We start from the raw sequence: 20637 nt of genomic DNA on the forward strand, positions 1-20637 counted from the left end.
ACTCTAAAAACCTTCAGTTTTTTGTTATTAGCACCACGTCAGGCAGTAGCAGTCAATCTCTACTATAATCTTGGTTTTCCCCTTTTCAGTGAAATCAACATGTACTCTTTGCCATGGTCCCACTGGGTGGACATGTTAACTGATAAGATATGTTTGACAATTGCTCATAGGGATTTTTATGTCCCTGTCTAATTAGACCACAGAAAATGGCATGTGTGCCTCAGCCTTCACCTTTAACCTTCCGTATTTACCAAAGTGGCTAAGAAGCCACTTTCTCAACATCTAATTAATACAATCACTTTCCAGACAGTTCAGTTTGTCTCAATTCCCTAGGGTTTTAGTTGCATCATGTTTAGCCCACCCATTTAGCATATAGGATTTATTTTCTTTGAGAGGATCTCTTTGGTAAAATGGCCTCAACCTGCCTGCACAACTACTCTAGATAAAGCATTACATTCCCAAGGGTGAGGGATGTCTTGTATCTAATAATCCCCTACTGATACACTGTCAGAATAAGCGCCCATCTATGTAATCTAGCTATTAGGAACACCTCTACATGCCCTATAGGGCCACCTAGAGTAAAAAAAATGGTCTAAGCCTCAGATCAAATGTGACTAAATTTGACTGAGGGACTGCCATTAGATTTTCATATGAAAGCAGGGAGTCATAGCTTCAAATAGAGATATTGGTTGTCGAGTTTGACCCACCAGTTTTGAAGATACGGCTTATAGAGTAATGTCTTGCAGAAAACAACAAGTTGAGAAAACAGACTTGAAAGGTTCACTTCTGTGGTCTCTAACATTACACCTAGCTATATGTTTAAGCATTTATTTCATATTTACATGTCGATTTCAGCTCTGACACTTATTCCAGACATACTCTAGTATGTGAAGAGTCTGCCTGTGATATTAACTCATAAAAATAAAAATAAACTACGTTGTGTAGTACCAGCCTTTAAATCTGAGGGGTGTAAAAAGTGTCTTACTTTCTTTGGCCTGCAAACCTGTTATGTGCCACGTAGTGTAGTTTGTCTAGGGTTGCTCTGTATTCCTCCCCTGTCTCTCCTTCCCTCCACCTTGTCATTCTCTGCAGGTTTGAAGTCCTCAGTCACCTCATCTGCCAATCAGCCTGTTAACTGACTCCACCCTCATCCAATCACCACCACCTGCTGTCTATAAAAGGCTGCAGTTCCACCTGAGCTCACTCTCTCAACCAGTTCATTTGTTTGTAGTCCTAGCTGTTCCTGCATCATTTTTGTCTCCTTTTGTGTCCCAGAGCAAACCTTATGTATGCGTTTATGTTCTACTACTAAATTCTATAGTATATGCCCTATAGAGCGCCGCAGTCCCGCCCCCTTTCATGACGACGCCAGGCCCAGGAAATGAATCCCAATGCATTTTTCCCATAGACATTTCACAAAGTATTTATTTAAAGACCTTTTAAGCGTCGTACGAAGCCAACTCGAGTCGTGACAATTGACAAATCATGACTACAAACACTATTGGACCAAACAAATAATTACAAAGAAGAAAAACAACAAAAAGCGTTTTTTTTCCTACTTTCTAATTCTTTGTTTGGCCCAAAACATTGTGTTTATTGTCATGATTTGTCACGACGAGTTGGCTTTGTCCGCGGCGTAAACGTCTTTAAATAAATACTTTCTGAAAAGTCTATGAGGAAAATTAACGGGGATTTCTTTTCCGGGTCTCTCGAGGGGGCGGGACTGCGATGCTCTATACACAGGCACCACGTAGATAGAACCTTGTTAAGCACACTAGGTAAGGGGTGTTTGCCACCACATGTATTTCAAACTAAGTTTTGGTTTGAGTTAGTCTGTCTTTTGTTTCACTTAGCTGCTTCTTTTGTTATTTTGGCAACACCCGTGTCCCTTGGTAGTGGCTTAACTGTTTCATGTGTGCTTGTGCACACCTACTGTACATTTTGTAAATATCTAACCCCTAATTCAAGAGTAAAGAGAACACCTACTGTACATTTTGTAAATATCTAACCCCTAATTCAAGAGTAAAGAGAACACCTCGCACTTTTCTCACTCTAAAACTGTGTGGTCTCCCTTTATTTGCACCTTTATGCTCAAGCCTGGTTTTAACAACTTTGTGTTACAAACTCATCCCTAGCCCCAAAAGGGTTTCATAACAAAACCAGATTCAAATTGGCCTCAAAAGTTCCCTTGAGAAGTTTCAAAAGGATCATCTTAACTGAACAATCCAACACCTGCACACACAGAAAAGCAATTTCATTCCATTAAAAGGTAGGTGTAGGAGAAAGGAGAAGGATGAAAACAAAGCCAGAAGAATATCATCAGCTTTGACAACTAACGTAATATACTATGTGATACAATATACATTGTTGAAAAGGTCATTTTGAACACCTGTGACAGGTAAGTAGGCAGTAAATGCATGAGATTTCCCTCTCTCTCTCTCTCCCTGATAGCGCTATCACACAAGAAACCGACCACTTATTCCCATATACTCAGTAAAATAAAACACACGTCAAAATGGACTACGAATAGTGCAGACTATGAACTACTATAAACTGTACCAAAGTATGACTGGCATTTATATAACTACTTACTGCAAGGCACTCCCATTGGCTTAGGCGACGTTTCAGAGTATGTTTTCAGACTCGGGGCAGCCAATCATGACTAGGTCCTTAAAGCCAACCCGAGGAAAAATAGGCCAGCGGCTTCACCTGGCGAAAATAAACTGATCCCTTAGACCCAACTGAGGTTTACAGCCTCTGGGTAACATAATTGCATCACAAGCCATTATCACTGTTAGCTGAGGGTTGTAATGGACCAACACACTGGTGATGATACTGTAACAGCTGTGCTTTCATTGTTTAACCCATTTTGGGCGGGAACCCCTTTTGGTGTTTCAAGCATTATGTTATACTTTACCTATTGAAAAATAGCAGATCTACAAGCTCATAGCGCGGCACCGAGTGCCGCGCTATGAACTTGTAGGTCTGCTATTTTTGAAAAATCATAAAAATGTGGCGCAAATCTTTGAATATATATTCTTTCAAAGTGAATGTTTTTAACTCAGGTCTAAATTAATTAAACACCTGCTGACACCTACAGTATATCAGTCAAGAGACCAATTCATTGTTTCATGCAGTTTTTGTTAGACTTTGATTGCATGAATTTGTACTGTAATTATACAACAGTACTATTGCATATGCTATTTAGCAATCAAAAATACCCTTTTCAGTACGGCTCTGTGATGTTTTTAGGTGCCTTTTCAGTGGCCTCTGTGGTCTCTTTATGAGGGCGTAACCACTCCAATGATGTGTCCTCGCAGTGGTGGACACAGTAAAGTACTGTACAGAAGTATAGTACATTTCAAAGACAAAAGTACTTCAAGGTAAAAAAGTAAATATTATGAATTAATTTCCAATATAGTGAAAATACAAGTGAGCTTGTAGATCTGCTATTTTCAGCTCTATTTTTAATACAGCATTTGTAATACATTGATAATAAAAACAAAACATACTTTGTAAATTGTACACAATTTGTAAACATGTACTTTTGAGTACTTAAGTATATTTAAAGACCTAGTGAAATGAAAAATACGTTTTTTTAGACCATATCTGTGCCCAAATGCCCAAATTAGCCATTTCACCCCGTCTTTAAACCATGACTATAAGCAACTCTCACTTCACTCATACTGCAAAATAGTTTACAAATTATGTGTACACTCTCTGGGCCTTATTTACTGTAGATGTTCTATGAAACAGTCTATAACACAGCGCAAATGTGTCGGGGTGTTGTTCAACTCCAATTGTGGTAGTTAAATGGTGCATTACCTGAGTGCAATGTGAATTATGGTAGTCATCAGAGTAATGTAGTAAGAGAGTGGTGACACGCTTTGATCTCGCCGCAAAGCGGGTGCCTATGGGCGATAGTTCCAAACATTGCTCCTATGGCTGGAACTATTCCATTGAGATAGAATGAACACGTCCGCATTCCATTGTTACAATGAGAGTCAACGGGAGTGTCATTTACTCTCTTACTAGATTACTCTGGTAGTCATGGGTGTGTTTTGGGGCGTTACATTAATTCAACCAATCAAACTGTCAGTTCCCGTTACCCTTAAATAGCAGGAGTGCCTACTCGATGCCCATTGCTATTTAACCCATTCAGGCCTGACGTCGAAATAAAAAAAAACGTTCGCTCTGAAAGAATAATTATATATTCAAAGATTTGTGCTGCATTTTCACGATTTTTCAAAAATAGCAGACCTACAAGCTCATAGCGCGCCACTCGGTGGCGCGCTATGAGCTTGTAGATCTGCTATTTTTCAATAGCTAAAGTATAACATAATGCTTAGTTACACCAAAAGAGGATCCCGCCCAGAATGGGTTAATGACTTTAATGATTCAGCAATTGCACACGAGTTTCTGCTGAGGAGAATTATTGCATTTGAACATCTACTGTACGCGAGCAGCATTAATGATGTGATAAAATGACGTCAGGAGACACGGAGTAACAATAGCTCTCTGCTCACCGAAAGAAACATCCCATGGAAATGAGGTGGACCACATGCCGTGCTGGTGCGGTCTGAATCAAGCCTTCCTCCTGTAGCCCAAGGACTGTCTAAAGAGGACGAGACGCGAAGACCGTACGGGCGACGCCATGTTGCTTATGGTGCTCCATGGAAGGAAAGAAACATGCGCAATGGGCTATATGCAGCCAACACTTCCGTGTTCAGCTTCCTTGGTCTGAACTGCGCATGTTTCTTTCCTTCCATGGAGCACCATAAGCAACATGGCGCCTCCCGTACGGTCTTCGCGTCTCGTCCTCTTTAGACAGTCCTTGCTGTAGCCTAATGGTTCCTTAATGTTTTGGCAATTTGATTTTACACCGTCAGAGAGGCCATCTTAAAATCATTGTGGTCCAAAAATAAACAAGCTGTCTCAGCGTTATTGTCAGGGAGGTGTCTCTGTATCGTTTGCGACAGTCACTCATATGCTATATGTCTGTTTCTAGCGAAAATGTAACTAATTCAGTAGCAGTAACAATAGCGTTTTATCTCAGCCAGTTGATTCTTCATATCCATATGAGTGAAGCGGCCGGGATGACATGTTTATTTTTCAAACACAGTACTTATATGAGGCGATCTAAAATCCCCCCTATGGGGATTACAATGCAAATAAAAAGTACATGAACCTGTGGATTTGCGCCCTCTACCTATATTGACGTCAGACTTTGGTGCTCTATGTCTATGTAATTCTGTGTAAGGGGACCCGAGTCTGTTACTTTTTTTTAATCCTTGATTAACTTCTGTGTAGCCTATGTAAATAAATCAAATTAAATTAACAAGTGGTACGGGTGCACCATCAATCGTGTCAGTTTTAAACATACCATTAGCGGTCTCAAGAGCCCAGGTGTCAGTGGTGACCCAGGAGTCCTAGCTGTTCCTCTGCTTCCTCATCTAACTCAAGCTGCTGATAAGCCTGTGTCAAATTCAGTTTAGCAAACTGCCCCAGTTAAATTAAAGCTGTCGTAAACAAATCTTGTGTTCTACATCCAAAGATGAGCCTTTTGTAAACAGTGGAATCTCAAGTGTGTACAGTGCACACTATGGTTGATAACTCTCTAGTTCATCCGTCCGCTTCTGAATAGCCTTGTGTAAAGGCGTATCGTATGGCACCCGCCGCACCGGTTAGGCTTTGCAGAACTTTGGTTCAAACCACTATAGCGGTGGTGTACAACCTCTAGCCACTATCTAGGTTCATAGACTTGGGTCTTAATTCTGTACAGTGTACAGTGCACACTATGGTTGATAACTCTCTAGTTCATCCGTCCGCTTATGAATAGCCTTGTGTAAAGGCGTATCGTATGGCACCCGCCCGCCGCACCGGTTAAGCTTTGCAGAACTTTGGTTCAAACCACTAGCGGTGGTGTACAACCTCTAGCCACTATCTAGGTTCATAGACTTGGGTCTTAGGCGCGATTCATACTCCTATTTTAGAGCCGAATAAAAGTCGGTTCGGCTCTGTAGAGCCTACAATGTGACGTCATTTGAGGTTCGGGGGGGGGGGCGGGTACCGTCCTAAAGTCGGCTCTTCGGTGCTACTGAAAATTTCTGACGAGCCGAAATCATTTCGGCACTACAGCAGTAAAATAGGAGTATGAATCGGCCCTAAATTCTCTGCTACTGTACCTTACCACTATTGTTTTTACCCAGTAGGTACTGGGTAATGGGCCGTAAGCCTGAGTTACACTTGCATGAGTCACACCAAAAATAGCAGATCTACAAGCTCACATGTCACAGCTTTTTTATTACTTTCGTCCACCTTTTCGCTGTTTTCTCGCTGGGATGATGCCTGAACACCTGCTTGACCTTTAACTTAACTGTCAGTCACAATAGCAGAATCAGTAAATACTGTGTGTATTTTGTGTGTACATTTTATACTAAATACTGTAGCAATAATTAGCAATTGTAAGGAAACTCTATAACTGTTCTGCCTGTACTTCCAGACTAATGAGTAACACAATGATTTATCATTAACAGTGTTAATTAGCAATTAAGGTGGACTCCCCGACAATTCACTGATTTAAGTAAAATAAAGTGGGCGCCGTTTTTTAGCACTATTTGCTCTGGAGTAAAATGGTGACTTTGTGGAATTGATTAATCTTTCCCCTACCTCTGGCTCCGAGTTCTGTGAAGCGTTTTCGTATGAGAAAATGAAGTGGCTGAAATCACAGCAGCAGGTTAATAGTTTACAATTTGTCACTTTCTGATTTAGTAGAGCGAAGTTATAGTGGGCCAAAAGTGCATACGGAAATTAAGCAGCGTTAACGCCTGAGTAGGCTATGTGGGAAGGCGTTATGGGCTTGGCAAGGTCCTCCACGTGTGTCCATATAATTTAAAGGATGCAAGTGTTGAGAACATTAAAGCAAGACAATTTAGAACAATTTAGGAATTTAGATGCTCTTAATCCAGAGCGATTTACATTAAGCAATAACAAAAGCATGGCATACATCACATAAATAAAAAGTAGTTATCATGAATCATCTATGTAAACTATACATACTATACTATATTATATATTATACATGTGTACTATAAAGTGCTATGACTACATAACATGCAATTCTAGTGCTGTCTACGTAGCAAGGGGACATTTGTTGTAAAAAAAACAGTTTGCAAAACGTACAGGTAGCCTACTAAAAGTAAGTAGTAAGTAGCCTTGCCGAGCCATGGGGCCCATAGGGGCAGGAGCCTATCTCCTGTTTCTGTAGCGTGAGGCAGCTTGAAGTACACCCCCTGGACATGACGCTAGTATGTCACAGGGACTTACCCCCAATCCAACCCTTGATGCTGAGTGTCAAGCAGGGAGGCACTGGGTCCCATTTTTAGAGTATTTGGGATTGAACCCCGACCTCCCAGTCTCAGGGCGGACACTCTAACCACAAGGCCACTGAGCTGGTCTAACTAAGCCTACTAAAAGGATGACACAAAATGCCCTGGGGGCTTAGCACCCTAGTATACGCATACTTTGCATTATATAGATATTCCACTGTTAGACGGTTAGGTTCGTACTTTTTAGCTTACATATGATTCTTGATGACTATTTTTATGTACTGTATTTGATGTATTACCATGTGTTGCTTACTGTAAGTCACTCGATCTGGATTAGGTAAATTGTGAATTGATTACATTGTCGTCCTACTCTATGGATTCAATTCATCAAGACATTTAATGACATACATAGCTATTAACCCATTTTGGGCGGGAACCCCTTTTGGTGTTAGCATTATGTTATGCTTTAGCTCGGTGGCGCGCTATGAGCTTGTAGGTCTGCTATTTAAAAAAAATCGTAGGCCTAAATGGATTAATACTATGTGAAAAAAGCTTTTGGTTCCTATGCCTCTCACCTCACAGCTGTCACCCATGAAGCACTCCTCATTGCCATTAATCGTATGCCACATTTGAGGTGTTTAGGTATGCATACCTAAATCTTAACCAAGCAGGAGTCAGCAGTTATTACCTAACAACATGTCAAACATTCACCTGAAACCATGTGCTGCTTCCCACAGGACGAAGCAATCACTATTACTTAAATCAAAAGGAATGGAACATGATCTCTTGAAACACTTATGGTCCAACATCAAAGGTTTTTTGAATCCTCGATGACTAACTTAACAAGATGGGGAGCTCCAGGAGTTGTCTTTGCAATGTGTTTTTGATGCGACTGATGCATTGGTGGAGATTTGAGTGAATCAGCTTCCCTGACACACTTCATTACACCCAGCCACGCTACGCCTCCCCAAGGCCAGGAGAACCAGCTGTTGGGAGTTGTGATACAAAAGCAAAATAGCACAGCGCTCAACCAACTGCAGCACTTAATGTTGCTCTCTCTCACCCGAGAAACAAAAACCTTGGGGGCGGAGGAGTCAAACACACCCAAACACCTGGAGCTTTTCTTCCAGGACATTGATTACATGTGCTGTGTCCACAGATTCGTTTTTGTTTTTGAGTGGTGCAAACCACTCCAATAACCAGCTTTGTCTGTATGTTTGTGTACCTGTGTACGTGTCCGTGCAATGTTTGTGTACCTGTATACCTACGTGTCCGTGCACAGGTGAGCATGGTTACTATGGTTAGTGTGTGACGTCACTGACATAGCTGATTTTTTTTAACTGCCAGCACCATTCTGCCATGCATTTCTATGGTAAATAGTGCTGCACATTTAATGATTTAGTCTCTTCTCAAGTTTGAAAAAGAGTGCTGCTCAACAATATCACCTTTTTTGACCATCCAATGAAAATCAACGAAGGACTACAAATAAATCAACAAACGTGCCAGCGTCCTCCAGTGACTCTGGTGACGTTCAGGACTAGGCCAGATCACAGCCCATTATGGGGATGATCTTTACGTCTTTTTCACCAGGTTAAATAATATAGCTTATTCTGGGCCAGATCTGACTAGTTATGATATGACTTAAGTTGATCTGGCCTCGATCGGACTCTCTCTGATTCATCCAGGGACGTCCGCAGAATTTAGAATTTATGTTGGTTGAAATCAGGTGATATTCTGGGCCAGATCTGACGTCACTTTTCTTTTTTCTCCATTGCTCTGTAAAGCACTTTGAGCTGCATTTCATGTCATGAAAGGTGCTATACAAATACAAGTTTTATTATTATTATTATTACTAATTCGTCCAGGTCCTGACCGTGCTTGCTGGGAGGGTTCTGTGCACTTTGGAAGCACTCTGGCCATTTTTGATATTCAAAGTGCTCCGCCATGATCAGAGTGATATATACTGTACTGTACTTCACATTTAACCACAGTTTTAAAATTGGGCAAATGTGTCAACATGGAAATGTTCACCTCGTCACATCTCAAAACTAATGGAAAACTGCTGCAGGCAGTACTGTATGTCTGTAATTATGGCAATAGTGTGATCCTCCCTCATTCAAACCCTCACCTACTGAACATATTTTGAGAGTTATAGCAAAAAAAAGGACTTTCAACTGGACTGTCACAGCTCAAAAGTCTCAGAGTGGCAGCTGGTCAAATCTGTTGCCTCATATACAGACGGGTGAGAAATTAAAGGAAAACCCAACAAAGTGTCTTAGCAAGGTGATAGACCAGGGGTCCTCAACTGGCGGACCACCTCTCTGTGGACCCTTTTTTTCCCCCCAGTGCCTCCCCAGTGTCCCCCAGTGCCTCCCCAGTGTCCCCCCAGTGCCTCCCCAGTGTCCCCCCAGTGCCTCCCCAGTGTCCCCCTAGTGCCTCCCCAGTGTCTGACCAGTAATTCATTAATTAATCAAAATTTTCGGCGCGCGGCGGCCCGCGTCGCGCTCATGGGACCGGACCTTAGTCTTTCTCAAAAAAGATTAGTGGACCTTCAGCATTTCTAGTTGAGGACCCCTGTGTTAGATCATCAGAAGCTGCCAGAACAGCTTCAATGCAACTTGGCATATTTGTACTTTACAAGTGTCTGTAACTCGTGGAGGGATAGAACACTCTATCTAACATTCTGGTGTTTTGATGATGTTGGTAGCAGGGATCGCTGTCTAACCTGTCGGTCCAAAGTCGTGTTCAATTGCGTTTAGATCTTTCAACTGCGAAAGCATAATTATAATTCACATAATTTCCATACTTCAAACCATTCACTGACCCTATGGATGGGGGCATTTTCATCTTGGAAGAAAGCGTTACAATAAAGAAAGCACTATAGTGTTTCAGCGTACGATAAAGGAGACCACTAGAGCCCGTCATTGAAGCGGCTAAGCTTTCATACCAATTCAAACAACTTTATTAATCCCACTAGGGGCAATTAGCTTCAAGCAGCTTGTAACGGAGAGCACAAAACTGCACAACAACATAAACAAACAAAGCACTCTGTGGGAATAATGATCTCAAATATGCTCAAGGTCAAATAAAGTAAAAGGGTAAAAATACATTAAAAACATTTGGAATCTAAGAAAAAAAACAACAACACACAAACCATTTAAAAGTAATATTGCTGAGGGGGACGAACGGTTTAGAATAACGGTAGGTTATGTAAGCGGGCACAGCACGATGATGCCCTGATAGCATCAGAGAAACGTCACCTGACAAAAACATGTCCAGGAGAAGCCAAAAAAATGCTTGCAGCTTTGCAAAAAAGAACTAAGGGTCTGTCTCCTTGTTTTGCTCAGTTATCTTAGAACAGATCATGACAATGCTGAACAGGCTGTTTCTATATTTTACTGTGAGGCTGTGAAACCAGCATACTTTTCTCTTGGCGTACAGTATGGTACAGTATGCCACTTGTCCAGAATATAGTGACGGATGACTCATCAGACCATAGCTTTTCCCCCCCACATCTCTGTAGAACATTGCCTAAGGTTTCTGCACCACTGAACAAAAAAATATGTGAAGCTCCTGCCCATCTGTGCCCCCCAAAAAGAACCCTCTTTCATAGTCACACAGATCTTTTTCACTCACCGTCTTGATCCAAAATCGAGGTCAACGGAACTGCTCAGCGTTTTCTGTACTGCAGTACACCTGTACAGTATAGAAGCATCTGCATTCATTATGTTTCTCCATTTCAATTATTCAGTTTTTTCCTTTAACCCGCTTAGGCCTGACATCGAAATTTAAAAAATTGTCTTCTAAATGATGACAATTTTCTGAAAAACCTCATGTTTCTGTATCAGTGGTGCTCAATATTTCATGTCAAGGACCCCAGAAATGATATGTATTTGGCCGCCGACCCCCCATCTGAAAATATGTTGTCCCCCCCCCAGAAGCAAAGATTTGAGTTAAAAAACGTTCGCTGTGAAACAATATATATTGAAAGATTTGCGTCACATTTTCACGATTTTTTGAAAATAGCAGACCTACAAGCTCGTAGCGCGGCACTCGGTGGCGCACTATGAGCTTGTAGATCTGCTATTTTTCAATAGCTAAAGCATAACATAATGCTAACACCAAAAGGGGTTCCCGCCCAAAATGGGTTAAATTGCCAACCTGTCTGTAGCTCCAGTCTTAGTGCCCGTCACTCACTGTCTGGTCTGTCATGCAACATGTTAACTGATGCCGTCGACTGACGGTTTAGTAATACAGTTCTGACACCACATATGCCAGGGGTTGTCAGCACACTTGGGCATTTTAATTATTGGAGCATCAGCCGGTGAGAAGTATATGGCAGCCAGCAAAACAGCTATTCCTGCACGTCGGAGACACATGTTGACAGAGCCATCTTGTTTTTGACACACCACTATAATGCATTTTTCATCTCGGTCTTCGTGATAGTAATGTTATGAAAGAAAACGTCTTAACGCATTCTGGGCGGGAACCCCTTTTTGGTCTTAGCATTATGTTATGCTTTAGCTGTTGAAAAATAGCAGATCTACAAGCTCATAGCGCGCCACCGAGTGGCGCGCTACGAGCTCGTAGGTCTGCTATTTTTGAAAAGTCGTGAAAATGTGGTGCAACTCTTTGAATATATATTTCAGAGCGAATTTTGAACTAATATATTTGCTTCTGGGGGGGTCCCTGGAACAACATATTTTGAGATGGGGGTCCGTGGCCCAATAGAGATAATTCTGGGGGTCCTTCGACATGAAAAAGGTTGAGCACAACTGACATAGAAACATGGGCTTTTCAGAAAACCATTAGGATTTAGAAGACATTTTTTGAATCGCCATCAGTCCAAAACGGGTTAATATCCGGAGTGATGTCTTGTAAGCTAGACTTTTATAGCAGCAACAACCAGTGCTGAGGACGGGATGATCGATTGAATGACCTTTAGATGCTCTAATGTATGCTGTTTTTCATCTTAGAGAGTACAAAAAGGCCCGTGCAATAGTCAAGAGCATAATCTATTAGTGAGGTTCTGGGTGTGTTGGAAGTGGATTGTGTGAGCAAAGCTCATACGAACACTAAAGACCCTATTAGCCACCCCAACCATGGACTTTTTTCACCTTCTACTGTGGGGCAAGCGTTACCGGTGTACCTCAAAGCCTCGAGGCCTGGATTTTTGTCAGGTGAATACCTGCCTGGAAAGGAGTCAGCTGAGGTGGTTCGGGCATCTGGTTAGGATGCCTCTCGGGCGCCTCCCTAGGGAGGTCCTCGACGCACGTCCCACTGGGAGGAGACCCCGGGGCAGACCAAGGCGCAGTTGGAGGAAATACATCGACTCACTGGCCTTGGAACGTCTCGGAATCCCCCACGAGGAAGTCACTAATGTTGCTCTGGAGAGGGAAGTCTGGGGCACTCTGGTGGAGCTGTTTCCCCCGCGACCCGACTACGGAGCGTTTGAAGATGGATGGATGGATGAATACCTGGTTAATATCTACTTGTGAAACTCAGAAGAGATGTTCGCCACCGGTACGCCACCTAGTCGACTCCAGGGTTGCCAAGTCCGCTTATTTCCAGCAAAACTTGGATTGTTTTTTTCCCCCCACAGTTGCTTGCCTGGTTTTTGGAGGTTGGTTAGCTTATTTTTCGGGCAACACTTCCAACAACCTTGTGATTGGCTGCTTCTAGCCAATGGGACGGCAAAGCGGCCTCTGGGCCATATGGGAAGCAGACTAACAGTGCACACTCACAACGCAGAAGACTAGCATGATCACTCACAGTCACACTCACGGCTTGACGGGGAAGACACGTTTGCAATAGAACGTCACTCCATATAACTTCAAACCAAACACGGCTGCTAAAATAATAATCATACTAATATGAGGGGGGGAACACAACGGAGACAGCGCACTAAAACGGCCGCGAAGCGCGAGATTGTGACACACAAACATACACGTTACTATTTAACAATAGGCTTATAGGCTATATCAGCTGTTCTGTTCGCATGCCGCGAATGGGAGAAAATAGCCTGGAACTCACCTATGCTTTCTATGGCATAGGCAGCTCCCGGCAGGATCCGCCGGGAGAAACTGTGCGTAGCTGCTAGACATGAGACTAATTAATTAGAGCGACAGAGAGAGAGAGGAGTGTGTGTGTGTACGGGTGTGCGTGTGTGCGTCAATTTAACAAAGGTGCAGACGATCATAAATCAGCAGAGAGTGATCGACGTTTGCGCTACTCTATGCCGAATTGAAGTGGACTCGGACCCAGACTTTTTTTTTCTCCCTGGAAATAAAAACGTCTGGGTTTCCGAGGCTAGGGAGAACACAACGGAGACAGTGCTTGCTTTCACCTGACATAATATCACTATGTGATCATCTCTTGTTTTCCCCTCGTTTTTGCCTCTGGGGCACCACCTACTTTTTTGTGCAAAAGAGGAACTCGATTTAACCCCTTCCCTTTCTTAGTCCACTTCCTCCTGAGTGCCTCTTTGTTTATTCCTACTAAAACAACATTACATGTTTAAGGCGGTGGTGCTGACAACTAACGGCCTGTTGCCAGTCTGTCCACTACACAAAATCTACTCACCGAAAATAGATTGCTATTTTCACTATTATGACACGCCCAGCATAGGGATGTGAATAAGGCAGCTCCTACAGTAGGCCTACTGTACATAAACAGCACCTTACACACATTTTACACTAGTCTATACCTGTCCGGGGTTAAGAACAGCCAAACAAACACACACGCAGCCACGCTCGCGTGTCCCATCGGCACGTTGCGGTCCATTTGACCCGTCGGCGGATTAGACACGTGCGCACACACCACACACGCTCGCAACCCGTCAATGGATTTGATTAGATTAGTGCGTGCGTAGTAGTGTGTACACGCATGCTCGCTCACGGTGCCGCAAAGAACACACGTCCGCTCCTAAACAGTTCCAACACACACATGCATGCACGCACGCACACACACTCGAGCAAAGACACACACAGGACGCGTTCTGCTCCATCAGTGACTAAACAACATGTTGCTAACGCTGAGCTATACTGCTCTGGGGACGTGCACAACTGCACATACAGTACAGTACAGTACAGTACAGTACAGTACAGTACAGTACAGTACAGTACAGTACAGTACAGTACAGTACAGTACAGTACAGTACGTGGCCAGGCATGCATGCTCAGTAGACCTGAGATCAGATTCTAAAAATGTCTTCTACATCCTGACAGTTTTCTGAAAAAGCTATGTTTCTATGTCAGTCGTTCTTCGATTTTTCAAAGAACGACTGACGTAGCAGATCTACAAGCTCGTAGCGCGCCACTCGGTGGCGCACTATGAGCTTGTAGATCTGCTATTTTTCAATAGCAAAAGCATAACATAATGCTAACACCAAAAGGGGCTCCCGCCCAAAATGGGTTAAATAGTTTCCAAAAAACGCTAATAAACAGCGTAGAATTTGGGAAAGTGATAGTGAAGTGCATAATCTAATGGTCAATGCCTGTGTGCAAATTCAGATCAATTGCTCCAGGCTCTGAGGAGAAGCGGGCAATAAGGACAGACAGACATTTCATGATTAATAGGTAGATTTCACACATACAGGTATCCAACAATATTTAGAGGTGTTGTAGTACACACACCTGACAAAGGCACCTGCTATTGTTATTATACTAAGCTATTTATATCTATCTATCTATCTATCTATCTATCTATCTATCCATCTATCTATGTATCATTATTGTTTATTTTAATTCCAATTTTCTGTTCTTGCTACAATTTTACATCTTGAATCTATTCTCATTCGGAATGTGCAACTAATCAGCTTGCTTTATCTTAATGTGTTTGTTGTCTCACAAAAACACAATTACATTGAATCATAGCTTGGAGGCAAACGGCACACAATGCTTTCGCTGTAGTCTCTGCTTTTTGTTTTGGAACCTGAAAGAAGACTTTTACCAAAAGGCAATTATTGTGTTTGTCAATCAGTGGACCATGACACAGTTTAAACACAACTCTTCTTTTACTTTCAAACTCAGAGTCAAACATAACAACGGCAAAGCAGCAACATCACACATATCATGTTGTGTCTCAAGACTGAAGTAGTCGATCCCAGATAATCCCCCCCAATCATCACACAGGCAACACAGGAATAAGCAACGAGCGCAGCACAATCAAACAGCTGTGTCAGTGAGACATAACAGCAATATTTTCATTTCACGTCTAGTTCAGGTCGTCATAAACAAACTCTGGTACGACGGGTAAACAATGTGTTCTAAGATGTGTGTGTTTTCAGGGAGGCTTGGTTGCAATGTATAGTATTGACAATCTGAGCCTAACCCATGAGTTACTAGGGTTAGGTGATTTGATTGACTATTGCTAAATCCCACATGCGGCTCATTACTCTCTTAGCACAATATGTATATTACAAGTGTAATTATATACGGTATATCATATTAGCTGGCGTAGGAGGGCCATTTATCCTTTCCCACACTCTTTCACCTAGGGGGCAGATGCAACGTTGGCATCTATGCTACTTACTGCACTGCAAATCTGCTTATCTTTGCATGCAGTGCTTGGTAGCACGCATCACAGCAACGCTGCTTTGAGGCATGCACTGTGTATTCTGACTGTTCTATAATGAGGACCCTAATTAGCTGCTACATCAGTTTAATTAAATGAGTACTGCGTTAACCCATTTTGGGCGGGAACCCCTTTTGGTGTAAGCATTATGTTATGCTTTAGCTATTGAAAAATAGCAGATCTACAAGCTCATAGCGCGCCACCGAGTGGCGCGCTATGAGCTTGTAGATCTGCTATTTTTGAAAAATCGAAGAACTACTGACATAGAAACATAGATTTTTCAGAAAACTGTCAGGATTTAGAAGACATTTATAGAATCATTCCTAGGTCAAAATGGGATAAACACTGTAACACAGGAACAAATGTTAGCAGTGCTGACTATATAGCACCTAATTTGGCAGCCTTAAAAAATAGGCTGCCTCCTTATAGAACTTGTACCCGAGGCATTATTTCTAACCTGCCGTGCCTGGTTAGACTTAGTCACGACACGTCGGACATAGTCTCGAAGGACTTTACAACGTAATACTTCTATACTGTACTGTTTATGTAATATGAATACCGTTTACAATTGGTTCCACAAAATAACACTATTGTATGCCAAGATATAAAAACTAGCTGGAACTGAGTCGTGAAAGATTGTAGTTTGTGGAATTTCTATATGGAGAAAATAGAAAAAGAAGAATCCTGCATTTTTCACTGGGTGGCAAAAGTGCTCTGCTGTGTTGCGCTGGTATTTTAATCGATCCAGCACAGCGCTGCTGAGTCGGCTCTTTCTGCACAGGGAGAGCCGCTGGAAGGGGCCAATCCAAGGAGGGATCTCGGGATAAGTGAAACAGCTTGTCACATATATCCACTTGGGGGACTCTTAACCCATTCTTGGCGGGAACCCCTTTTGGTGTTAGCATTATGTTATGCTTTAGCTATTGAAAAATAGCAGATCTACAAGCTCATAGCGCGCCACCGAGTGGCGCGCTACGAGCTTGTAGGTCTGCTATTTTTGAAAAATCGGGAAAATGTGCCTCAAATTTGGAATATTTTTTTTCAGAACAAACGTTTTTTAACTCAAATCTTTGCTTCCGGGGAGGTCCCTGGAACAACATATTTTCAGATGGGGGTCGGAGGCCAATTACAGATCATTTTTGGGGTCCTTGACATGAAATATTGAGTGATATAGGCCTAGAAACATAGGTATTTCAGAAAACTGTCTGATTTAGAAGACATTTTTTTCAAGCCTAAACGGGTTAAAGTCACATCACCGTCTGCATCAGGGATAGCTCTACATTAAAACTGAAACGGGTGTGTGCGTGTACGCGTGTGTTTTTGTCTGTGTGGACCCATCACACATTAGGCATGTGGGGATGGCAGTGGGGTTGGAGCCGGCACAATATCACCCAGCCTGCCTGCTTCACTCTACACTACATCTACCACAGTTTATTCTGCACTGTGTACATCTCTCTGTGCTGAGATAGACAGCCACAGAATTGCACTCCCTCTCTACAGTAGATTGCTCTCGTCTAAGTGGTAAAGAGATTAGCCAGCGGTGGCAGAGAGAGTGTCCTCTGAGGAATGTCAATGCAGTATAGGCCTAACTCCCTCCATCTCTCTGCCCTCCATCTCTAAAGCCGTTTGCTTTGTGCCAACTGCGTGGCGTGGGTGGAGAAAGGTCCTGACCTGTGGGGACCTCTGGGGTAAGATAGGAATGGGGCACATCTGTGAATACATAAAGTGCTCCCTTTAACTCATTTTGTGCGGGAACCCCTTTTGGTGTTTTAAACATTATGTTATAATTTAGCTATTGAAAAATAGCAGATCTACAAGCTCAGAGCTTGTAGGTCTGCTATTTCTTTTTTTTTTCTTTTTTTTTTAATAATTTTTATCCCACGATTTTGTAACCCATTTTTTCACCCCTGTGTCAATTATCTAATGTGATCCTGGGCTCTACACACCCTCCGCCAACCTGGGGAGCGCAACGGACTTGAACTCATGCTTCCTTCATGCATGAGTGTCCAAGTCGCTCCTTTACACCTGACAGGGGGGAGTTTCCCTGGTTGGACGTAGCGCGTGGAAGGAACACGTTATTCCAACCAGTTCCTTTCCCCTCCTGGTCTGCTATTTTTGAAAAATCGTGAAAATATTTATTTCAGAAAACTGGAGGATTTAGAAGGTTTTTTTTAAATGTTGAGGTCAGGCCTGAATGGGTTAATGCTATCCAGTACCCGCTCTCTATCTTCCTGGCATCCATAAGTCAACCTATTAAATAAAGACGTGTCTATCAAAGAGAATGCGAACTACTGTAGTAAATGATGTATCTCGGCCTCAGGATCCACATAGAAACGGCCTGGCTCCTGTTCCCACATTACACTAATATTTAATACTGTGCAGTGGATTTACTACTTTCAGTGCGAAAGTGGGAAAGGGACTTGATGATGAGAAGAATAGTGCTTATGGTGAATGCAGATGCTTGTTTTATCCCTCAACTTTGATGTATTTTTAACTTGGGCTGTGCGTGTGTCTGGGAGAGTGCGTGTAAATAAAGTGTGTGCGTGTGTGTGTGTGTGTGTGTGTGTGTGTGTGTGTGTGTGTGTGTGTGCTTGGACGAGTGTTTTTTCCTTCGATACGACACCTACTGAGTGCGTATGACTCTTCAAAGCCGAATCAAAATAAGGCACACGCATCCTGAATCCTGATCTACGGTGCTTTCATGTGTCTGCAACTATGCACGCTGCCATTGAAGATGCTTTTTAGAACATTGTATATCTTAATGGGATAATTTCATCATGAATCTCTAATATGAAAGGTTTGTGAATAATTACGGCCCGCCTGCTTGAGAGGAAATGTTTACGTTTTTAACATAGCATCCCTATTTTGGATATTATGTCATTATAGACAGAAATGTTCAGTAAAGAAAATAGCTTAAATAAGGCTTGAGTGGGGAAAGAATCACACCCGTATGAAGTGAGGGGCACTCTTATAATCGTGACTTAAAGGGCCACTTCACCCCTATTGCAACGAGATGTTATTTTAATGATGTTTGGGAGACAAGAAACACTTTCCTGGGGGTTTTATGTGGGTAATTTGTGTTTTTAGATATTTCAGTATTTCAAAGTATCCATGGGCTCCATGACGTCATGGACACTGGACTCACTTCCTTCCTGGACTACAATTCCCATAATGCTTTGGTGCACTGCTCCTCCTTGTGGATAGGGGAGGGCTGTTTTACTGAGACAACATGTAGTCCAGGAAGTAAGTGAGCCCAGTCTCCATGACATCATGGAGCCCATGGACACTTTGAAATACTGAAATATCTAAAGACACAAATTAAGATATTATATATTAACATATATAAGATCTGGTTGCAAAAGGGGTGAAGTGGGCCTGGGCCATGGCTCAGTGGTCCAGGCACCTTGGCTGGTAATCCAGTCTGGCAGTGTGCCGCGGGTTCGACTCCCGATCCCGACGGCCTTTACTGCATGTCTTCCCCCATCTCTCTCCCCATTTCCTGTCAGCCTACTGTCTGTCCCTCCATAAAAAAATATAAAATAAAGGCGAAAGCCACAAAAAAAAGCAGAACTTGGTGAAGTGGTCCTTTAACATGTCGATTGGCTCAGACACATATGACGTAAATTCTCCATTCATTGTCAACGGGAATGTAATGTTTGTGTAAGACGAAAATCTACACTAATAGCTGAATAATAGCAGGAACAAAAAGGGAAAAAAGTGGTAAAAAAATAAATTACTGCACATTAGGCTCGTTGGGTAGTTTTCCACTTGTAAATGTTGACTGTGAACATTTCATCTAGATGCTTGAAGAGATTTTGCAAGAGAAAAAATGATTTAGTGACAGGGACTGTAATTAAGCAGAAGCTCTGAGGCAAGACTGTTTTTAACGGAGGGAGGACAATGCAGACGTGTGCTTTTGTGTGCAATATGCACTGATGACTGACCAGTAAATCAAGCTGAGGTTTTACATAAGCACTCACCACTCACACACACGTATCCATGTGTGTAAAACACACAGTCATCAAGTCTCTATATTAGCAATCGATGTGCTGTTGATTGTTAAGCAGCATGTCTTAAAATGTATTGTCACTCTGATTCTGAGGTCCAACAATGATAACTGATAACGATTTGGCATAAAGATGCTTGTTACTAAAATGACCACTGCCGAAGAATGAGCTGGACACCTTGCTTGGATATAATTTGAACTTGTCACCTCTCCAGTGTGTACTAGCAGCTAAGGTATCCAGTGCAAGGACCAGACAACGCCAAATTGGTTGGAATACTCTTATACATAGCGAGAAAGACTATACTCAAGCTTTGGATTCATAGAGACGTTCCTACACTGGATGATTGGTACAAGGAGGTAATGAATGTGGTTCCTCTGGAGAAACTGACTTATCTCCTCCGTGATAACATGGAAGGGTTCACAAAGGTATGGGAACCAGTCTTAGATACAGTGGACCCTTCTAGACTGTGCTTCAATGTACCTTATTGAACGGTAGTGAATAACAAAGACTCTGGTGACCTGTAATGTAATCATGTCAAGACTGTGGTGTACTCGTTTTGTCTTTTTTTTGTGTGTGTGTTTGTTTGTTTTTTGTCTGTGCATTGTAATGTCCGTATTGTGGTTATGTTGAAAAAAGAAAAATGTGTGGTTCTATATACATTGAATTGTGATTTAACAGTTGTGAAATCTCAGAGCCTCAATAAAAATACATAACGAAAAAAAAAGACC

The 20637-nt window shown here is 42.3% G+C and overlaps 1 protein-coding gene across 1 annotated transcript in view; it reads right to left on the reverse strand.

Annotated features, from left to right (window-relative positions):
* Nucleotides 1–20637, reverse strand: part of grid1a (glutamate receptor, ionotropic, delta 1a) — a 455767-nt gene that overhangs the window by 168910 nt on the left and 266220 nt on the right.

The sequence above is a fragment of the Electrona antarctica genome (assembly GCF_951216825.1).
Source record: "Electrona antarctica genome assembly, chromosome: 10".
NCBI lineage: Eukaryota > Metazoa > Chordata > Actinopteri > Myctophiformes > Myctophidae > Electrona > Electrona antarctica.